At 43.5% G+C, this 10,127-nt stretch overlaps 1 pseudogene; it reads right to left on the reverse strand.

Annotated features, from left to right (window-relative positions):
• Positions 1–7,784: 7,784 nt before the first annotated feature.
• LOC136503090 (uncharacterized) lies at positions 7,785–10,127 on the reverse strand (annotated as a pseudogene).

Genomic DNA, 10,127 nt, shown 5'->3' on the forward strand with positions numbered 1-10,127 from the left:
TCGGCCGGCTATGTGCTTGGGAGTCTGGAAGAGCCATTGTTTATAGGGATTTTTGTTTTCTCGCCATTACAATTTTTCAAAAAAACACCATTATAATTCACGTTATTGTAAATTTACAATTACAATTCTATCACCCTTACCCTTTTCTACGTCTGGAACGTACCTGGGCCTACTTGCAGGCATCGTATTTGTGTACTGCCCCGTATTGCCCCTGGTTAAGTGGATAAGGCACAGAGGATTGAAGCTGGCGTTTTCACCGTTCTTCTCTGTCCCTCCCGTGTTCTTCCCCTTTCTTCCGCGACGAACCCTAGCACTCGACTGGAGACGGCCGTGCGGCGATTGGAGGTGGCCGTGCGACGATTGGCGACGTCGGCTCTGGCTCCGGGTCGTTGACATCGGCAGGAGACAAACAGAGGTGCCCCCATTCTTCTCCCTTTTCTCGCGCACACCATTGCCGTGCGTCGCCGTGCTTTGCCCGCGACTGACGCCCGCCTGCTTTTGTCCTGTGCCTTTGCCGCCTGCTGTTTCCCAGATGAGTGGCAGCCAATTTAAGGGAGGGACAGCGGCATGCTCCAGCTCGGCGGCCATCCAGAGCCCGGCGTTGTTCCCGCTCGTGGACTGCCCAAAGTGCCGCATTGAGTTAGTACGTATCACAAGCAAGCAGCGGGAGACGTACGGCAAGACCTTCTTCAAGTGTCCAAACAACATCAAAGTAAGTCAATTTATTTTATTCAATTTTGGATGGTGTTCATGAGTGTAAGGAAAATGGACCATTGGTCCATTTACTTTGGATTTTGGTGTTTGATGACCAATACAACCAAATTAGACTAATGAACTTGCAAGTGATTGTTTTGTAGTTCAATAGGATGCAAGACATGACTTGGACGAAGGCGACGTGATGATCCGATGATCAACACCATAACCAAGACCCTAGAAGCACAAGAGAGAGACCCAAGATATCAAGCAAAGTCCAAGCATGAAGATAGGAACCAAGCCGTATGCAAGATCGCGAAGAAATGAGCTCACAGAAGTGACAGGACGCTGGACCGAACGCTAGAAGAAAGTGACCGGACGCTCCGATCAAGAGGCTCGGCAAACAAGCGCGACCGGACGCTAGACCGGATGCTGGCGGCAGATCGACCGGACGTAGGACAACAGAGTCCGGTCGAGTACAGAGAGGTTCCAGAGTGGTGAAACTGCGACCGGACGCGTCCGGTGGCAGGTGATCGGACGCTGGCAGCGTCCGATCAAGTGTTCGTGGCTCCAACGGTCGGGACAACCGGACACGTCCGGTTAGGACGAGTTCAGCGTCCGGTCAGTAGCAGAAAAGTGGGATTTCGTCCCCAACGGCTACTTTCTCAGTGGGGCTTATAAATACAACCCCCAACCGGCCATTTGAGTGTGTGGAGCTGAGAAAACATACCAAGGGTGTTGATACACCATTTTAGTGATCTCCACTTGTATAGTGCTTAGTGTTTTATTAGGTGATTAGCGTAGGTGCTTTTGCGAAGTGCTTAGGTTGATTAGACCACCGCTTATGCGCTTGCTCTAGGTTTAGGCCTAGTGTTTAGTGAGGTTTGTATACCTCTTACCACTCGGTGCTTGCGTGCACCATTGTTGTACATCGGATGGGCTTGTAGTCTTGCGAGATCATACCAACCGCGTTTGTGGTGTGGCCGCCACCGTGTACCGGAGGAAACAAGGCCCGCGGCGTTTCGGCCAAAAGCTTAATAGTGAAGACGGCGGGGAGCATCCGGGACAGGCTTGCCGGAAGGCACGTCGGAGACCCACTTGCGCGTGGGGAAGGCCCGAGGCTATCCACGAAGTTACCCGACCAGGAGCTTGGCCCTTGCGAGGGATTCCTTGCGAGGGGCTCCAACGAGGACTAGGGGAAAGCTTACGTGCTTCTCGATACCTCGGTAAAAATACCGGAGTCGTCGACGGGAGTTTGCATATCTCTACCTAACACTTTAGCTTCCGCATTTACATTAATTGAATTACTCCTTTTACGGTAGAGATAGTAACACACTAGCAAAATCGTAGGTGCACATTTAGGTAGTTTATCTTTTGCATAGGTTTTGCTAACGTTAGTAAAAGAGGCCACAGTTTAGAGTTAGAATTTTAAGTTGCCTAATTCACCCCCCCCTCTTAGGCGTCACGGTCCCCTTCAATTGGTATCAGAGCCGGTTGGCTCATTTTGGACATTTGGCTTAACCGCCGTTGAGCCGACGCCATTTAGAGTGATTGGGATGGATACCTCTAGGCCTCCGCACTTTGACGGCACTAACTTTCCTTATTATAAGGCTAGAATGGCTTGCCACCTTGAGGCGGTTGATTTGGGTGCATAGAGAGTCACTCGTGACGGGATGAAACCCATCAAGAATCCCGAAAAACCCACAAAGAGTAATAAAAAAGAAATGCATTTCAATGCTAGAGCTAAAAATTGCTTGTTTGAATCATTTAGTATGGATGTGTTTAACCAAGTATTCGCTTTAAATACGACACATGAAATTTGGTTAAAACTCCAAGAGCTCCATGACGGCACAAGTAATGTCCGTGAGTAAAAACATTGTCTAGCTAAACAAAATTATGATGCCTTTAAAATGAATGATGATGAGCTTGTTCGTGATATGTATTCACGTTTGAATCTAATTATCAATGAGCTCCATTCAATAGGATTGATAAAGTTAGATGATACGGACATCGTAAGGAAGATCATCTCTGTGCTACCACAAAAGAAATATGCAAGCATCATCACCATCCTTCACAATATGGGGGACTTGAACACCATGACCCTAGGCATAGTCATCGGCAAGTTAGTGGCATTTAAAATATCATGTAAGATGGGTCAAGAAGAAGCTTCTTCATCAAGCAAAGGAAAAGCTCTCGCATGTAGCGAGAAAAAGAAGATGAAGGGCAAGCAAGTTGAGACAAGCTCAAGCTCCTCAAGTGAAGATGAAAAAGAAGATGAGGACGATGATGATGATGAAGATTCAAGTGATGATCAATCTTCCTCCTCCACCTCCGACCTTGATGAAGAATCAATCAAATTAATCAACAAGGTGGAGAAGATGATCCAAAGGCTCAATGTCAAGGGTGTGCCCATCCAAATTCAAGATCTCATTTTCATAAATCAAAGAAATGAGCAAAGAAAGAGAGGATGCTATGGATGCGGCGAGTTGGGGCACTTTGTGGAAGTTTGTCCAAACAAGCCCACACCCAAAGACAAAAAAGAAGGCATACAAGAACCAAGCCCTCACCTCAATAAGATCATGGGATGATTCTTCAAGTGAAGAAGAACACCATCATAAGAGGCGAGGCCGCAAGCACTCATCATCAGGCTCTTCATGTGTGTGCCTTATGGCACGAGGTAACGAAAGCTCATCCTCTAGTGAGAGTGATAGTGATGATGATATGCCTTCTTATGATGCAATTGTGCAACAAAATCTTAAATATGCTAAAGTTTGCACTAGTCAACAAAAGAAGCTCAAAAGTTTAAAAGAAAAGCTAGATAGTTCACAAGAAGCATACAAAACTTTGCTTGAATAATATGAGAACTTTGCTAATCTCAATGTTGAACTATCTACTAAAATTGAGCAACTTAAGGCTAGTGCAACAACAAATACATGCACAATCAATGATGAGCAACTTGTAAAGAAAAATGAAAAATTAAAAGAAAAATTAGCTAGCTCACAAGATGCTTATAAAAGTTTGCTTGCTAACATGGAAACCATGTGCAAACATTGTGATGAGCTAACTAATAAAGTTGCTAACCTTGAAGCCGTTAGTTCAACCCCCACCAAGGCATCTAAAAAGAAAAGTTCTAACTTTAACATGTCTAAAAAGGATGTCTCTACTTCTTACAATGATTTATGTTTAGACTCATCCTTGTGCAACCAAGTTTGTGTTGAGAAAATTGTTGTAGAAACATGCACACAAGAGGTTGCAAAGGAGAATGAGCAACTCAAGCAAGAAGTCGCTCGTCTCACCAAGGACTTGACTCAAGTGAAAGGCAAGGTGAAGCAAGCCCAACTTCATCAAGATAACACCATCAAGGGAGTGAAGAAGCTTGATGAAGGACAAACCGTGGTTTGCTACATATGCCACAAGAAAGGTCACAAGTCCTATGAGTGCAAGGTGAAGAATGGGGGAGGAGCAAAGAAGAAAGAGAAACAAAAAGCAAACAAGCAAGCTCTCCAACACATACACCAACAAGGTGGACAAGAAGGCCTCCACACCTTATCTCTTGAAGAAGAAGAAAAATGACAAGGTGGTGGCCATCAAGGTGAACAAGCAAGCCAATAATGGGGTCAAACGCTTTTGGGTGCCAAAGGAAATTATTTCCAACATGAAGAGCACCAAGAAGGTTTGGATCCCAAAAGGGAAGTGAGAAGTCCGATGGACATCGGAGAATTTGGAGACTTGGCAAAGTATGGGTGCATTTCATGAGATGCATCATGATGGACAAAGACATTGCCAAGTGGGTTAGTGAATACTATGGATCCAACTTCCCCTTCCCATGTTAGGTAACTAGATTCAATTTACTTCAATTAGTATTAGATTTAAATTTTCCTACAATTGGTATCTTTTAGCATCTAGTTACTCTTCATGCCTAGGTTTGTATTTGAATTCTTACATCATTTGTCATGCATACACTAGGTATATCTTATGGTAGGCTTGCTCGATTTCATTCTTAACCCTTAGAGCAAACCTATATGGTTTTAAATTGTTTAGGAGCACGGCACATAGCTTGTCCTTTGATTGTTCATTTAATATGTGCCAAAGTCCAAATTGTAGATAATTTCTCCTGAATATTATCTTCGAAAGTGATTCTCACATTCATGAGATGTCATCTTTCAAGTGGTATTCTTGACTCTAAAATCAATGTGCATGATTCCTACAAGTACTCCACACTTGTGTGTGCACAAATTTAGGGGGAGGTTAATCTACAAGTTGGATGCTTTGAGACTAATACCCTTTTCAAGTTTATCATGTGTGTAGTAGTCTCATTGCAAGAAAATTGGAGTCCCCGGAGTTAAGCATCACACTTCAAATATTCACCACTCATTGCAAGTGGTATAAATCAATTTGGTTTCCACATGTGGTATTTCTAAACCAATATCATCATGTTGATTTCATTTTGATATTTATATGCTTTCTCCATGCATTATATAAATTAAATTCCCTTGAGCAATAACTTGCTAATTAGGCATATACTTTGCTTTCTATCATATGTATGCATATATTTAGGGGGAGCTTAATCTATATAATGTGAGAGTCAAAATTTTGTGACATATTCCACTCTACACATAAAGGCTCACAAAGTTTACCCTCCCTTGTGCTACTAATGTCTTCATTTTCGGTGTTTGATTCCAAAGGGGGAGAATTTAGAGGACCAAAAGCAAGCATTAATAATTTACAAGTGGTAATGGTCCAAGAAAGGGATGATAGTGGATTATGGATTGCCTATGTAATGGGGAGAATTTGTAGGAAGCAAGGCTTAAATCTATAATGCCACATGGGGACATTTTGCAAGGGCAAGATAAGTTTTTATGTAGTATCTTTTAGTCTTACAAATAGTATCTTTTAGCATCATATAAACTTGCCCCTTGCATTGCATCCTAGCAAGTGGATAGTTTTCAATTTTAAAATTTTTATTATTTGCTTGCTTTGGTCGTGTTGTCATCAATCACCAAAAGGGGGAGATTGTAAGGAAAATAGACCATTGGCTCATTTACTTTGGATTTTGGTGTTTGATGACCAACACAACCAAATTGGACTAATGAACTTGCAAGTAATTGTTTTGTAGTTCAATAGGATACAAGACACGACTTGGACGAAGGCGATGTGATGATCCGATAATCAACACCATAAGCAAGACCCTAGGAGCACAAGAGAAGACCCAAGATATCAAGCAAAGTCCAAACATAAAGATAGAAACCAAGCCATACGCAAGATCGCGAAGAAATGAGCTCACAGAAGTGACCGGACGCTGGACCGGACGATGGAAGAAAGTGACCGGACGCTCCGATCAAGAGGCTCGGCAAACAGGCGCGACCGGACGTTGGACCGGACGCTGGCGACAGATTGACTGGATATAGGACAACAGAGTCTGGTCGAGTACAGAGAGGTTCCAGAGTGGCGAAACTACGACCGGACGCGTCCGGTGGCAGGTGACCGGACGCTGGCAGCGTCCGATCAAGTGTTCGTGGCTCCAACGGTCGGGACGACCGGACGCGTCCGGTTAGGACGAGTTCAGCGTCTGGTCAGTAGCAGAAAAACGGGATTTCGTCTCCAACGGCTACTTTCTCAGTGGGCTTATAAATACAACCCCCAACCGGCCATTTGAGTGTGTGGAGCTGAGGAAACATACCAAGGGTGTTGATACACCATTTTAGTGATCTCCACTTGCATAGTGCTTAGTGTTTTATTAGGTGATTAGCGTAGGTGCTTTGTGAAGTGCTTAGGTTGATTAGACCACTGCTTATGCGCTTGCTCTAGGTTTAGACCTAGTGTTTAGTGAGGTTTGCATACCTCTTACCACTCGGTGCTTGCGCGCACCATTGTTGTACATCGGAGGGGCTTTTAGTCTTGCGAGATCATACCAACCGCGTTTGTGGTGTGGCCGCCACCGTGTATCGGAGGGAACAAGGCCCACGGCGTTTCGGCCAAAAACTTGATAGTGAAGACGGCGGGGAGCATCCGGGAGAGGCTTGCCGGAAGGCACGTCGGAGACCCGCTTACGCGTGGGGAAGGCCTAAGGCTGTCCACGGAGTTACCCGACCGGGAGCTTGGCCCTTGCGAGGGATTCCTTGCGAGGGGCTCCAACGAGGACTAGGGGGAAGCTTACGTGCTTCTCGATACCTCGGTAAAAATACCGGAGTCGTCGACGGGAGTTTGCATATCTCTACCTAACTCTTTAGCTTCCGTATTTACATTAATTGAATTACTCCTTTTGCGGTAGAGATAGTAACACACTAGCAAAACCGTAGGTGCACATTTAGGTAGTTTATCTTTTGCATAGGTTTTGCTAAGGTTAGTAAAAGAGGCTATAGTTTAGAGTTAGAATTTTAAGTTGCCTAATTCACCTCCCCCCCTCTGAGGCGTCACGGTCCCCTTCAATGAGGCTATGGTTTCATGTGATACAGGATGACTCAACTACATGTCCTATCATCATGTCCGAGGCGCAGTATGAAGCTTACCTACGCAACCCAGCACCCAATTCGGTCGAAGAAGGTGATCCCATTCAATTCAGTAGATGGTGGACATGGGTCTATGGACCTCAGTTTGGACCTGAAGCAAGATTTGGAGGTAGTGAAGGCAAAACTTGACAGTGCTGTGATTGATCTGTGGGAGTTGAAGGTGCAAGTACAGGTTGTGAAGAAGGACTACGTTATTATTGCAGCAGTGTGTGTAGGTGTAGCTATTGGTTGTCTTATGAGCAAAATATGGAAGTAGCCAGTGGTGTCGAATGTAGGATTTGAAAGCAGTCTGTGTGTTGCTTTTGTTGGTCAGCTGATGTATGCCAGTAGCCAGACTGAAACTAAAATGTATTCTGTAATAACTGCTTTCAGTTTGAAAATGTCTGAAATGTATTCTGTAATAGCTGCTTTCAGTTTGAAAATGTATGTATGAAAATTCAGATTGAGAGTCCTTCAGTTTGACACATGTATTTCAGCAAGACAGAAGTATTGCTGGGATAATTAATAGGACAATAGCATTATTAAAATATATCAATAACTCACAGTAGCATCACTGAGACAATAGCACTTCTGAGAATAGCATTAATTCACAGCTTGTTCAAGTTTTGAAGCACTACATCCAGAAAATGCCCAGCTTACAAGCATTTCAGCATTCCAGTTCACAGTTTAGATGACATCACATGCATCCGCAAAATAGGCCATCACAGGCATCTAGTTCGCAGTTCAGTGCCATCACAGGCATCTAGATCACACACAGTTCAGTGCAACAACAGGCATCTACCTTCACAGTTCAATGCCATTATATTACAAAAAGAAAGGTCACAAAATAGCTTGAAATGTACCATCAGGTTCACTGTCCATCAGAAAACAGGTCCTTCAGGTTCCTGACAACCTTTGCTGGAGGAGCAGCTGCATCCTTCTTTTGCTTCTTCTTCAAGGGTTTTTTTTTTGTTTTTAGGAGTTTTCTTCTTCTTCGCTGCCTTCTTTTTCTTCCCCTTGGATGGTCAAGCATCATCACCTGCGCACTCTGTCCGCTTCTTGTACATGCAATTTTTCAGTAAATAATAGTGAATAATTGAAAGTACAGATAACAGGAAATAATTGAAACTAAAGATAACCTTTTCCCCTTCTTTGTAGCAGTTTCACCATCTTCTCCAACCATGTCAAGCTTGCATGTCTTCGCGAAGTGTCCAAAACCTCCACACCGTTTGCATCACACTTTCTTTTTGTTGGCATTTTTCTCTAGACAACCCCTTTGCCTTTGCACCTTTGGCCGACCTGGTGCTCTTCCTAGCAAAGGTGGGTAAACCTTGAACCCAAGATTAACTTCTGGCCACTGGGACCTATCTGTCATTGGTTCAACTCTTCCTTCATAGGTTGCTCTGAACCTAGCAACCGAGTAATACTCATGCACAAAGTCAGCTATCTGCATACCTCTGTTGGACAGTATCCATGCCAAGGCATGCTTGCATGGCTTGCCAGTTATCTGCCATTCCCTGCATGAGCAATTTTGATTTTTAGATCCACCGTATGCCTCCTCTGGTTATTCCATTCATCAAGCAGTGTGACCTCTGCAAAATCCTCATCACTAACTTTCACCTTGACAACCTTTAGATTGTTGCTAATAAGATTCAAATCCTTCATAACACTTGGTAGGATCCCATCTTGCCATTGCTGTCCAAGCTTCTTTCTAATGTACCTTTTCTCCATTATCGGCTCTCTTATCCTGTCAACTAACTCATGGAGATGAAGGCCTTTCAAGTGCTTGATCTGAGCATTGAAACTCTCAGACACATTATTAGTTAAATAGTCACATTTGCTGTCCTCAGCAAAGCCACATCTGTACCATATCCTACCATGATGCTCTTGAAGGTAGTCAATTGCCTCTAGAGCATACACAAAAATTTTCTTCATGTGCCACTTAAACATATAATCTATGTAGCTCCTAGCTATAGGGTACAGATGATCAGTGAAAACATCCCCTGAGTAGTGTTTCATGAAGTTGCTGTACATGTGTCTCATGCACTCCCTGTTTTCAGCTTGTGGGAAAACAGTCCCTACAGCTTTCTCTAATCCTTTACAGGCATCTGAACATAATACTAGTCCTGGTGGGTCTCCTATAACTTTGTGCAAATTCTCTAGGAACCACGTCCAGATGTCCTCAGTCTCTGAGTCAAAAATGCCATATGCTATATGGTACAACCAGTTATGCCCATCAACACCTGTTGCTGAAGCCAACTGTCTAGTATACTTTCCATGCAGAAAAGATGCATCTACTCCTATGAAGGGTCTACAACCAGCTAGGAATCCATCAATGCATGGCTTCAAAGCAACAACAATCCTCTTGAACCTATTCTTGTCACCAATCTTCTCTAACTCTATCTGTACATGACTTCCAGGTGAAGTTTGTTCAAGTTGAGCAGACCAATTGAAAAGAAGTTGAAAGCTTTCCTCATACTTACCATGAATTTGATCCAAGGCAACCTTCAATCCAGACCACGCTTTTGAGTACTTCAGCTTTATTCCAAAGTCACCCTCCAATTTGTCTCTTGCATCCTTTGCTCCCTTAGTTGGATTCTTCTTAACCCAATCTCCAAGCCTATCAGCACACCAGCCCTGAGTAGCCATTTTCCCTTCTTTAAGCTTGGTGGTAGGACAATTATGCTCTGTAGGAAGGACTTTGATCTACAGAAAGGCAGATAAACATATAAATGCATTTGCAAATATGTACATGATTAAAAAAGAATAGAACAACTAAAAAGATCTAGAAAAATATACCTTTACAGTTTTTTTATCAAATATAGTGGAAGCATGTATTCTCCAAGGGCATCCCTCAGCAGCACACCTTGCTATAAATCTTGACTTGTCTGTTTTGTAACCAATAGCAAAGGCAAACCCAGTCTTCACAGCATAGTGTCTTATTGC

The sequence above is a fragment of the Miscanthus floridulus genome, chromosome 14 (assembly GCF_019320115.1).
Source record: "Miscanthus floridulus cultivar M001 chromosome 14, ASM1932011v1, whole genome shotgun sequence".
NCBI lineage: Eukaryota > Viridiplantae > Streptophyta > Magnoliopsida > Poales > Poaceae > Miscanthus > Miscanthus floridulus.